Raw genomic sequence first — 12,169 nt, 5'->3', positions numbered from 1 at the left:
GCACAGATGATAAATAAAAATACTTCAGATAAATAATGTATTTAAATTACATAGGAATCAATGCAAAATTATCCAAGAAGTAAATAAAGATGAAAAAGTTATGGAATCTTTTTCTTTTCAAAGTGTTTCAATATTAAAATGATATGAAAGTGTATGAAATATGTACCTAATATTAGCTCAGTAGTTTGATGGAAGATAAAGTAGCCAGCAAAGAATCCAGATAAAAGCTCAGCATGATAAATAATGATGTCAATATTTAAATGGTTCTTTTTTTCCTTTAATTAAGTCATATGCACATAGATAATGAATACATTTATGCTTTTATGGGGTACAATGTGTTTTTTTAATACAATTTGGAATGGTTACATCAAGCTAATTAATATAGCATTCACCTCATTTACTTAATTATTGTGTTAAGACAGTTATGTTCTATACTTGGTAGATTTGACTTGTACCCTTACAATATGCTCCATTAAGTGTGGTACCACCATTTTACCCTCCCTCTATTGAACCTCCCCCTCACCTCCCATCCCCTTTAACTTCTCTCCTTCATCCTGGGCTATAGTTGTGATCTATCTTTCATAAGAAAGTGTGAGTAATTATAAGTTGGTTTCATAAAAGTATTGAGTACATTGAATATTTTTTTTCCATTTCTGAGACACTTTACAAGGAAGAATATTTTCTAGCTCCATCCATGTAAAAAACATAAAGAGGTAAAGTCTCCATCTTTTTTAAGGCTGCATAGTATTCCATGGTATACATGTACCACAATTTTTTAATCTATTCATGGTTGATGGGCACTTGGGCTTCCTCCATTACTTAGCAATTATTAATTGAGCTGCAATAAACAATCTGGTGCAAATATTTTTGTTGCAAAGTGATTTTTGGTCTTTTGGATATACACCTACTAGAGGAATTGCAGAATCAAAGGGCAGGTCTACTTTTAGATCCCTGAGTGTTCTCCAAACTTCTTTCCAAAAGGAACGTACTAGCTTGCATTCTCACCAGCAGTGCAGAAGTATTCCTTTTTCTCCACATCCATGCCAACATCTGTAGTTTTGGGATTTTGTGATGTGGGCTGCTCTTACTGGAGTTAGATAATATCTCAAAGTGGTTTCAATTTGTATTTCTCTGATGTTTAAAGATGAAGAGCACTTTTTTAATGTGTCTATTGACCATGCGTCCATCTTCTTCAGAGAAGCTTCTATTCAAGTCTCTTGCCCACAATGAAATGGGATCGCTTGTTCTTTTCTTATTGATAAGTTTGAGTTCTCTGTGGATTCTGGTTTTCAAACCTTTGTCATTACCAGCAAATATCCTCTCCCATTCAGAGGCCTGTCTACTTGCTTTACATCCTGTGTTCTAGGCAGTACAGAAGCTTTTTAGTTTGGTCATTATGGGAAGGACCCCCGGGGCAATTGAAGCTATACCAAATATACATTACTGGGATCAGATCAAATTAAATCATTTTTTATAGTATAAATAAAAATCCACAAAAAGCAGAGTATGCATTATTATGGATATGAAATTACACTCATAAGTGTAGATAATCTGTGAAGAGAAGCTTTGAATACCATGGTCAGAGCTCATAAAACTCGACTTTCTATGAGTTGCAAAATTCATCTTGGTTTTAATCCAACCAGGTGGAAAACTTTATTGTGGTTCCACCCCCTGCCAAAAAAAAAAAAAAAAGAAAAAAAACTGATGTTCATCTAATTTTGTCTATCCCTTCCTTTCATGTTTGAATATAGGCATTTATTGAACAACTAAAAAGTTAAGCTATTTCTTGTTTTTTGAAGAGCCTTATAAAAGTGCATTCTGAAACTTCTCTCAGTAATAGTTATTATGCTTTTTCTTAATTATCTCTGAACATTTCTTATACTATTATTTTTATCTTTTGTATAAGGGTCAGGATTTAAAAAACGAGTGTAGTTTTTCAATTTTGTCATTATGATTGTGGTTTTGTTTATTTTTGGTAGTAAAGATTTTATGTGGACAAACAATAAAAGGACAGGTGACATGTGTGACATCAAGAAGATTTTATGAAAATGAAAATATAGCATTTGTTTATCCCTTTCATGGAAAATTAACCAAACAAAATAAAATCAATTTTTAATGGTGGTGCAATGTTTTTGGAAGAAGTGATCAGAAAAGAAATTCCAAGTGACGACACTGGAGTGGGAGATCGCAGAGAAAATACAATTGTGTTCTCAATATTAAGGAAGTTATTGTTAAAAGTTTTTAAAAGTTACCGGTAGTTATTGTCATAAAGGTGTGTTGACAATACCAGTTGTCTGGGTACTGTGGAATAAACCGATCCCAAGGTGATCGGAATGCAGTTGTTATACATATTTATTAGAACCTTGGCTTCCTAAGGTATTTACCTCATAAGCTCAAATACGTTGGTTGACAAGAATTTCATTTGACCTATGAATATATTTAAAAAAAAAACTCTTAGTCATTCTCAGATGCAAAGTGCCAGATGCCAAGAATACAATAATAAATATTGCAATGCTTCTCACCACAAAGAAATAATAAATGTCTGAGGCGACAGACATGCATCACCTAATGCCAGGTCTGCATTCTGGAAAAAGCATCGTTAGGCCATTTCATTAGTACAATAAGGCACATTAGATTTTTGCTAGGCCTTTAAAATATCAAAATCCCATCTAATCCACATATGTTCACATAAAAATTTTCCATGAATGTTTGTATTTGAATTGCTCATAATAAAGAAAGAATAGGAAAAACCCAAGTGCCCACTGAGGGGTGAGTGAACCAAATACAATGGGACGTATCCAAAGAATGAAATATTATTCAGCCATGAAAAGAACAAAGTTTGCTGCATGGAAAATCTTGGATGACCTTTGATAAATGGCTAGGTTGTATGATTCCATTCATTTAAAATGTTTAAAATAGGTAAACCAATGGAAAAAGACAGTAAATTAGTAGTTTCCCAGGGATGGAAGTCAGGAAAAATTAGAAAATGCTGGGGATTTATGTGAGGTGTTGGAAATATTCTGGATTTAAAGCGTGCTGATGACTAATACAATACTGTGAATTTTCTAAAGCCACTGAAATGTATATTTTAAAATGGTTCACATGGAGATTTCTAGGTTTTGTGTCTTATCTCAAAATTAGTACTGGGAAATACAATCTAATTCAATGTCCGTTATAATGTAAGTTAAATATATTGAAGGCAACTATTTTAAAACAACAGTAAATCTAATGTCAGATATGTTTAATAGTTTGTTCTTAAACACTTTGATGGAAAGTGGAAAAGTAGGCTCCAAGGTATTTTATTCTCTTTTTACTACAATGCTTCATGAGATTAAGTTTAAGCAATTTTCTAGAAAATTGTATGGGGAACAATATTAAAATAATAAAGGTAATATATACTTTCATCAGTATTTCCATAATTCAGATTTATTCATGATTGTCCCCAATTTCCTCTACTTAGCTTTCAGCATTTTTTGTGTTATTGTATCTGAAGTTCCTACCAGAGAGGATCCTATATATGCATTTTTAAATTTCCCAAAATGCATGTTGAAGGCACATTATGTATTCCTTGTATAAAAATCTACCACTCTATATTGGTATATATTATTTTATTTTGATGATTTAAGGGTTTCCTTAAATCATCTGCTTCTATGGGTTTTATAAAAACTGACATGCTTTGAAGATACTTTGGTTTTATTTACAGTAATAAAATACATCCTGAAATTTCAGGCAGTATTTTATTTTTCAAAACATTTTGTAAATAAAATTAACTTGCATTACCTCAAATTGGGCATCTACATTCTATTGTTTTCCATGCAGTGTGCACATTGTCCACGACTGCATTGGTGCTTCTTGCTGAGAGCCTCACATGCCCAGATTTGGAACATTCACTTGACCTTGGAAATGTGCTCTTTCTCCTGCTTAGCTCTTTGTAGAATAGGATAACATTGAGTTCCCAGGAAGCAATGGTAATGTCAAAAATTACAGCCTCATAAAAGCTTTAATTCTCACCATAAAAATAATATATAAAGTAGAGAACTATGAGGGTGCCTCACATATTGCAATGCCAGGTTTAGGAGCACTACTATAAAATTTATAACACCTATCTATTTGATAGTGGGTGAGAGCACAAGAAAGTGTTGCTTAAATATAGCTGGGTTATAAACAAGTGAAGCTTTGAGGGAAGGAGGTTGGGCATGTTTTGTGGACCAAATGAATGTTAAAGACCTGATGTTTAAAAACCTTGTTTCCTTAAGATGGAACTTTAAACAGCACACTGCATCACCCAAATATAATGAACTTAAATTACAAAACATGGTATGATGTATGGCTATACGGGGTGGGGGGAGTGAGAGCAATCATTAAATGAAGACACATATCCTCAAAAAAGGAAGTAAAACGAACTCACCAAACAGCGAACTGGATTGTCATAAACAGAAATGGAACAACCAAAGAGTGTCTGCAAGGTCAGGTGCAGAGGCCAGAAGAGGCCGAATTAGCTCTGCTCGGCCCATGTTTTGTTGCAATCCCAGCTTTCTCAGCTGGATCCTGATCTACCGGAATTCGGTACTCGCATCCTGATTGTGGGTAAAATGTGCATTGCCCAGAGATTCAGCCTCTGCATTAGGGAAGCATGAGACCGGGGTTAAAAGGAAGGTCATTAAGTAGGCAGGTAGGATTGTAGTTCATGAATTATGGGGTTTCAGGTCTGCTATGTGGGTAGGTAAACTGTCATTCAAAGCAATTATTTTTTCCACTTAAGGTTTATATTTTAATAGATGTTTTTATAGATTCTTAAAACATTTTCATCATTTTTAAAGAACCTTCTGTTACAAGTGAAATAGAAAAAAAGAAGAAGAACTCTTACCTTAAAATAAGCAAAGTATATTTACTGTTAAGTGTAATGCTCTTCAAAGGAATAACAGAAGTCCTGGTCTTTCTGGTCTATCAGAATTACAATGAGTAGAGGTTCTCCTGGCAGAGTTAAGGACTCACAGACTGGGCGTTTGGAAAAGCCCTTCTCCCTGTGCACCTGGGTGTAGGTTTAATATGCTGCTGAGCTCTTGTTTTTCACAGGAAGGCAGTCGTGAAGCGCATGGCACAGTGAACACCTGCTCTCCAGCCATATGAATATTTTTGAACACTGCAAAAATAGGCAGGGAGTAGGTGCAGATACAATTATTGCTGCAGATTTGTAATTTTCAAAGGAAAATTGCAGCTTTCATTACTGCTGTCTAAATTTAGATGAATGAGAGCAGAATCAGCAAAGTAAGTTTTTGATGTTATATATGTATAAACTCAGACTTTGCACCAGAATCTATGTTTGCCACTTTTCTGCCTTTCTCTTATTTTAATATGAATATTCTAAAAGATAGATATTAAAGAATAAGTTCTAAAGCTACATAAGCTTTGTTTCGTCCCCCTTTCCATAAAGCCATATGATTTATTTAGTCATCTGAGGTCTGAGAAGTGAAGGTAATACCAGAAAGGAGAAGTAATGTTCAAGTAATAACCTCTCCCTGTAGTGGAGTCATTCTTATGTGACTTTGAAAAACTAGTTCGCACTGCAGAGACCCATCCCAGAAAGCAAATATGCACACAAAATTTTGCACATAATTTTAAGGCATTATGAATTCTCTGGATCTATTAGGTATTTGTTATGAGTTAAGTGTCCTTTTCTCCTTGAGAACACAAGGAGTGTTCTCATAACTCACTGCAATGTCAAAGTCTTGGGCTTAACTGAACCTTCTCCCTCGGCCTCTCCAGTGACTGGTATTACAGGCATGAGCTGCTGATGCCAGACAAAGGTTTACTTCAAAAAAAATCTAAGCGGGAATATGATTGTCTTGCTAGTTTATTCTAGCAAATACAACATTCTCAGAGACCAGGAATTTTTCCTGGTGTCTTACTTGAAAACATATTCGACTTTGGGTATAAATATAGACAAACTAGGCAAACAAACACTTTTTCATCAACTTTAAAGTATTTAAGATGCTGTAGATGTGCATGGATACATATTTGATTATGTGTTTTATAATGTGAATGTTATCTTCAATGTAACATTTATGTCTTCTATGAAGTAGCAGACGTACTTGAAATATATTTTGGTATACTTGAGCATATGTAACATCCACAAATGTTTTATGTAAAAACATGGTCAGTTTTTAATCTGCACCAAGATTAGGAAAATGAAGATGGGCTGCTTTTGTGAAAAGCAAACTCACTGCTCAGAACTGTGTCAGGAAGATGAGCCAAAGACCAAGACACATATTCCTATAAATCATCCCATCATGGCCCCAAACAAGACTGTGATTCTACTTGCTAGTGAAGATGAAATAAGAATAGATATCCAAAGCACTAACAGTTTCTATAAGAATGTTTTTAATATTATTTATTATTATGGGTAGGCAATAGTGGTATGTCCCTATTCCATCATTTTAAGCAGTCATTTTGGGGGTACCTCCTTTGGAGTATACTTTATACCACCTAGCACTGTATTACTGCCCTTACTGACTTAAAAATCTTAATGAATGAATTTTACAAATTGATAATAATAAGAGAATAACTTGGGTATGAAAGTGAGACAGGTTTGTGAAGAAAATAGCCCAGATCCATTTGGAAGTAATAGAGAGGTAGTGGGTATTTCAGCCAAGGAGTTTTAGGTCTCCGTGTATGGAGGGATGAACTCTCCTGACGGTCATGAAACCTTTGCCTGCATTATGGGGTGGTCACTATTTGTCAAATACTGCAACTGACTGCCTTCATTATACTTCCTTACTTAGCCCGCATAACCTTACGGAGTAAGTCCTACCATTATATTTATCTTAAGATAAAGGAAGGGCTGTTTAGATAACTCAAATAATTTTCTCAATGATCCTCAGCTATGACCATGCTTTACTGATATTTTAACTCAGTTCTCTTTCATGCCAACACCAACACTCTTAACCTTCTACAGCACAAAGTTGTCTATAAGCAAAATGTGAAAGCACAGAAGTGCTTTCTGGGAGGTGTGGATTCCAGGCATTTTAGTATTGCCAGAGAAAATGTTGATTCGGGAAATCTGAAGAAGGAGGCTTAAAGAAGAAGCATGAGCTGGCTCACCGACTAATTTAATTTAGAAGGATCTGTCCGAAGGTGTACTCAAGCGGATGGCGTAGGGTATTACCTCTCGAATGCAGCACACATACAAATCATCCAGGGAGCTTATTGGAATCAGATCAGGATTCAGGAGTTCTAGAGTAAGGCCCGGAACTCTGTGTTTCTAAATGCTCTCCCTCCTCTGCTGGACGCATAGTGGTGCTGATGCTGTTGGCCTTAGGTGGGAAGGTAATTGATCACTCCGGCAAGTCAGAAGGGTGTGTTTTGAGAAATATGCTAGAAACCCAAATGTATTTGCTGAAGAATAACTTCAGCAAACTTCAAATTAGGAATACCAGTTAATAAAGCGTTGTGAGTACATTGCCAGGTGAGTGAGATGAGAGGGAAGGTCCGGGGCAGAAACTGTGGTGCGTGTAAATAGAAACTGGACCACAGCGAGGGGGGAGACTTGGACGCTGCCGAGGAAACTGATGATATCAACAAGCACATGAAGTGCATTTCCTTTTCTAGCCATGATAGTAAATGTACTGATATTAAAGCTTTGGCGATATCAACAGGAAGAGTCAATTCTCTACTGTCCCACATGGTTTCTCACTTCTGTGGAAGGGGACAAGGATTTCATGCTCATTCAACACAAACCCTTGTTTTTAACAGGTAGCTTTTCCCCTGCATCAGCTGTAAAGTAGCATGTTTTTACCATTCCTGTTTAAAGTAGACTACTGCAGAAGTTCTAAAGAAAATAAACACGTGAAAGTTACAGCTGGGAGATGACAAATATCACAGCTAATGCGCACGGGCTGAGCACATTTCTAGCAGGACAAATACAAAACATTAACTGTAAACTGGCTTACTGAATTGCATAATTAGATAATGGCAGGATAAATGGGGATATATGAAACAGATCCACGGGCATAATAATTTTTATTTTGCGTAATGTGATGCAGGTGAAATAAGGCAGAAAAACAAGAACAAAAAATTGTCTTCTGGCCAATATGGGTGATGCTGCTCTTTCTGCTTATGCCAAATTTTACAGTTAAATGAAGATAAAAAGAATATAAACAGCTCACGTGGTGCAATTTGGCTCCAGTGTACTCATTACATCTCTTAACTAAAATATAACCAGGCTAAGAGATTGTGCCATTCCAGCAGCATTCATCCATTTATTCATTTAGAAAATATTCATTGAGTATCTACTATTACCAGATACCGTTAAAGAAATGTGTGTATCTGGTAAACAAAACTATGCAAGGCCCCTGGTTTCATGTTCCTTGGAGTGTGGGGACACAGGATTTTTTTTTTTTTTTACAAGAAGAAATAATTTCAGATCATAGTTAAAATGTTTGAAAATAATTGGAGGGTATGGATATAACTTAAGTTTGGTGGTTAAAATTCTTGTCTTTGATAAGCTGCCATTGAAGATGTGACCTTAACGATAAAAAAGCAACACTCCAAGGATCAGGGGTAAAGTGTGTGTCACACAGAAGACATAGCTTGTGTGTGGACACTGAGGTGTGGACAAGAAAAAGAAGAGGAGTGAAGAGGGCGTATTAAGAAGGTACAGCGGGGCTCCAGAAGACAGAAGTGGATACAGGGGGGTGAATCTACACACTCTACACACAGTGCTGGGTATAGTAGCCCAGAGGGATTGACTCAATTCTGATGTGTTGGGAAGCAAATGACAGACACAAACTGGCAAGAAAAACACATTTGAGTTACATTTTTCATACATCGCTCTGGTTGGTGAGCAGAGACAGATGTGCAGGAAAGTGAACAAGAATGGAAATTTATAAATAGCTCGGGGTAAACGCAATAGTTCTGATGTGAACATGTAGATCCTTTAATGCTCTTAGACAGAGGAGTGATGTCAACTGGTCAGTTATAGTTTAGGGAAGTTGTGCTTGGTAGGTATCTAAAAAACAGATGACCTGCAATGGTTTTAAAATCCATTTAGGGTCACATAAGGAATAAGAAATCAACAACTTCACCAAAAAGGCATGTGCCATATAAAGGAGAGAACTGTCACAGAGTATAGCTTCAGGGAAGGGAAGCAGACATGGCTTTAAAAAGGCAGAAAGAGAGAACCATGGTTATGGCTGCTGAGAGCTCAGTTACGGGGCAGAAAAATGAGTCGTCACACAGAGCAACTGGGAATTCACACTACAGTCATTTCACGAGAGCCACAGGGATGGAAGGCCAAGAGGAGTGAGTTGCAGGTGTCTGTAATAAATTAAGTCTTTTTTTTTTTTTCTTCAAAAGAATGTCCCTGGAAAGGAAACTGGAAAAGTCTGGCAGGAGCCAGAGTAGAGTGTGGAGTAGAGGGTTTGTCTTCTCTTATTTTCTCCCCAAATGGGTGATAGTAAAGGTTGTTGAAAGAAATTTAATTCACCCTTGTACCATACCAAACACTCTGCAGAATTTCAGAGTTTCTATTTCTTTAATAAATATTCCTGATTTCTACTCTCTTTATATTTACTAGCATAAATCAAATCTAAAGTAAGAAATAGTCACTGTTTATTTATTTTTATTTTTATTTTATGCAGTTTTTGGCTGGGGGCTGGGTTTGAACGTGCCACCTCCAGCATATGGGGCTGCTGCCTTCCCCCTTTGAGCCACAGGCGCCGCCCGAGTCACTGACAATATTTGGTGTACTTCCTTTTGTGGAGGCCGTGAAAAATAGTGAAAAAAAAAAATCTATTAAAGTATTGGTACATTCTGTTTTATCCCAGAGTTCCCTGCCTTTCAACTTTCCTGAAGTCTAGATGTCATATACTAATATTTTTTTCAACTCTTGAGATTTTAAAACCACATTTCTGAAACCATTATTATCTTCAATGACCAATATTACCCAAGGGGAGAAAACTAGAAATATCATTCTGAATAAAAACATGATTAAAACATTCTAGATGTAAATTTTTCTATTTTAAAAAAAAATTGTTAAAAGGAAATCCAAAGAGTTTATAAAAAATTGTTTGAACACAAATCAAAGACATAATAGTGTATTTTCTTTAATGATTACACTACACTCATCATGGTCAAAATTATTTTTAAAGTTATGTGGTACAATAGTGTGGTTGTGTTGACAATTAACTGATTGTCACATATCTAAAATAATATATTTTTCTATAAGCAGTTTCACTTAAATCAAATTACTATGTAGACTTTTGCAGCTTTACCTGGTAATGGTCATTTCTCATTCAGTTTATGTTGTTCAGCATATGTGATGGTGAAATCACGTATGGGACCAGGTAAGCTGCACATCCTGCTCGTTCTGACACTGGCTCAGTCGTGTCCTTATGCTTCATGCCAATCACCCTTCTCCACGAGAGCAGCATAGTCCTCCGAGGGCTGTTAACACAGAAACACAAACAACTCCAAAGGCATAGTGCTCTAAAAGACAACATTTAGGGATTGGCCAGGAAACAGGGAGGCAAATACATGGTACCGTGGAGTCATCTTTGAAACATAGCTATTTTTCTAAAGACACAGTCATATATATTTTGAAATTGATTCCACCAGTCGATCCTTAATAAGGCACCATAATTGGCGAATGCATCCCTTATTCCAATTATGTACATAAACCACAACCACACTGTACCACTGTCACATACGGAAAAATGTGCTAATAATACTTGATGCTTCTGAATAAGATCCCTGAAAAGTAACAATTCCTGTAGGGTACATGAGGCATCTTTTTAAATTTTTATTTTATTTTTTTAAGTAACACTGGTAGAGTCGTTTGTTGGTAGTCTGTCAACTGAACCAGACTGGCAAAGCGGATCTTTGAAGGATGCCTTCCACGGTGCGGGATGCCAAAGGGTCAATTAAAAATTTAAATACAGCACCCAGATTACTCATGTTCTGCCAGCAGCCTACTTGTTATTACACCCATATTTGAAATATTTCAGTAGTTTCCAATTATCCAGTTTCAGGGAGCTGTGCTATGCTCTCAATTTTTAATGCCTAACTCCTGTGGATTTCAACATGATATCTGTGGGTAGCAGAGTGTCAGAATATACTGACTTTAAGAGGGTACTTACAGTTTTATAAGGCAGTAAATGACATAAAGTTTCCGTATGTGGATATTTCACTGCATGGTACATTATTAAAGGCGCACTGGCTTGGGGCTCTCTCCCAGAGCTTTTGGCAGTAGGGGAACATGTCTTTTTCTGTTTGTTTGCTTGATTTTGTTTGTTCTTCCTCAGGACACACTTTAAATTGCTAACCCTTGAGTACAATATATTTTAAGGTTTCACTTTATTATTAATAACTCATATTCTAAACCAGATGTTATAAAGCCGGGTGATTTAAGTGTTCTCTTACCAGCTGGCTTATGATGTAACTTTACATTTTATCCACGTATTTGACCTACATGTTTCTGAGGATCTGGGACAAAGGTCATTTTTTATTATGTTCTGAAAGTTATTTGCCAATAACCAAAGAGGTAACTATGAGGACCTTGTTGTGATGAACCTTTGACTATTTCCTATTGTTTTGTGTTAAATCTTTATTAACATAGGGTGGCGCCTGTGGCTGAAAGGAGTAGGGCGCCAGCTCCATATACTGGAGGTGGCGGGTTCAAACCCAGCCCCTGCTAAAAAACTGCAAAACAAAACAAAACTCTATTAACAAATCTAGACTATGTACAAGTCACTTTATTAACATACATGACTATGTATAAACAAATGCCCATAAGAAAAACAGCATATTACTTACAGTTATTTTTAAGATATTTTCGAATATAAATGTGCATTCTTAAGAAATTTGTAGATTTTTTTTCTGGCTTTACTATAAAAAATTCATTAATTAGTATACTACTAATTCAGTAAATGGAGATGCATTGGATATTATATGGCTGGCATTGGACTAGAAGTCATAGGTGATATTCATCCCTTCTCAAGAAAGAGAAGAACAAAAAGACATACACAAAATATAATAAAAGTCAAGCAGTGGCATATAAGAGTGATACAAACAAAACCAAATTTCAAAAGAAAGAAAGGTTCTTCTAGCTAAGGCTATAAGAAGATAAAGCCACAAGATCCAAGGCCTGGAAATGGGAGAAGCTTTGTTGCCT

This window comes from Otolemur garnettii, unplaced genomic scaffold, assembly GCF_000181295.1.
Source record: "Otolemur garnettii isolate 467f Iridium unplaced genomic scaffold, OtoGar3 scaffold00027, whole genome shotgun sequence".
In the NCBI taxonomy this organism is placed as follows: Eukaryota; Metazoa; Chordata; class Mammalia; order Primates; family Galagidae; genus Otolemur; species Otolemur garnettii.
The sequence above is the reverse complement of the archived record's forward strand: the minus strand, read 5'-3'. Positions refer to the sequence as shown.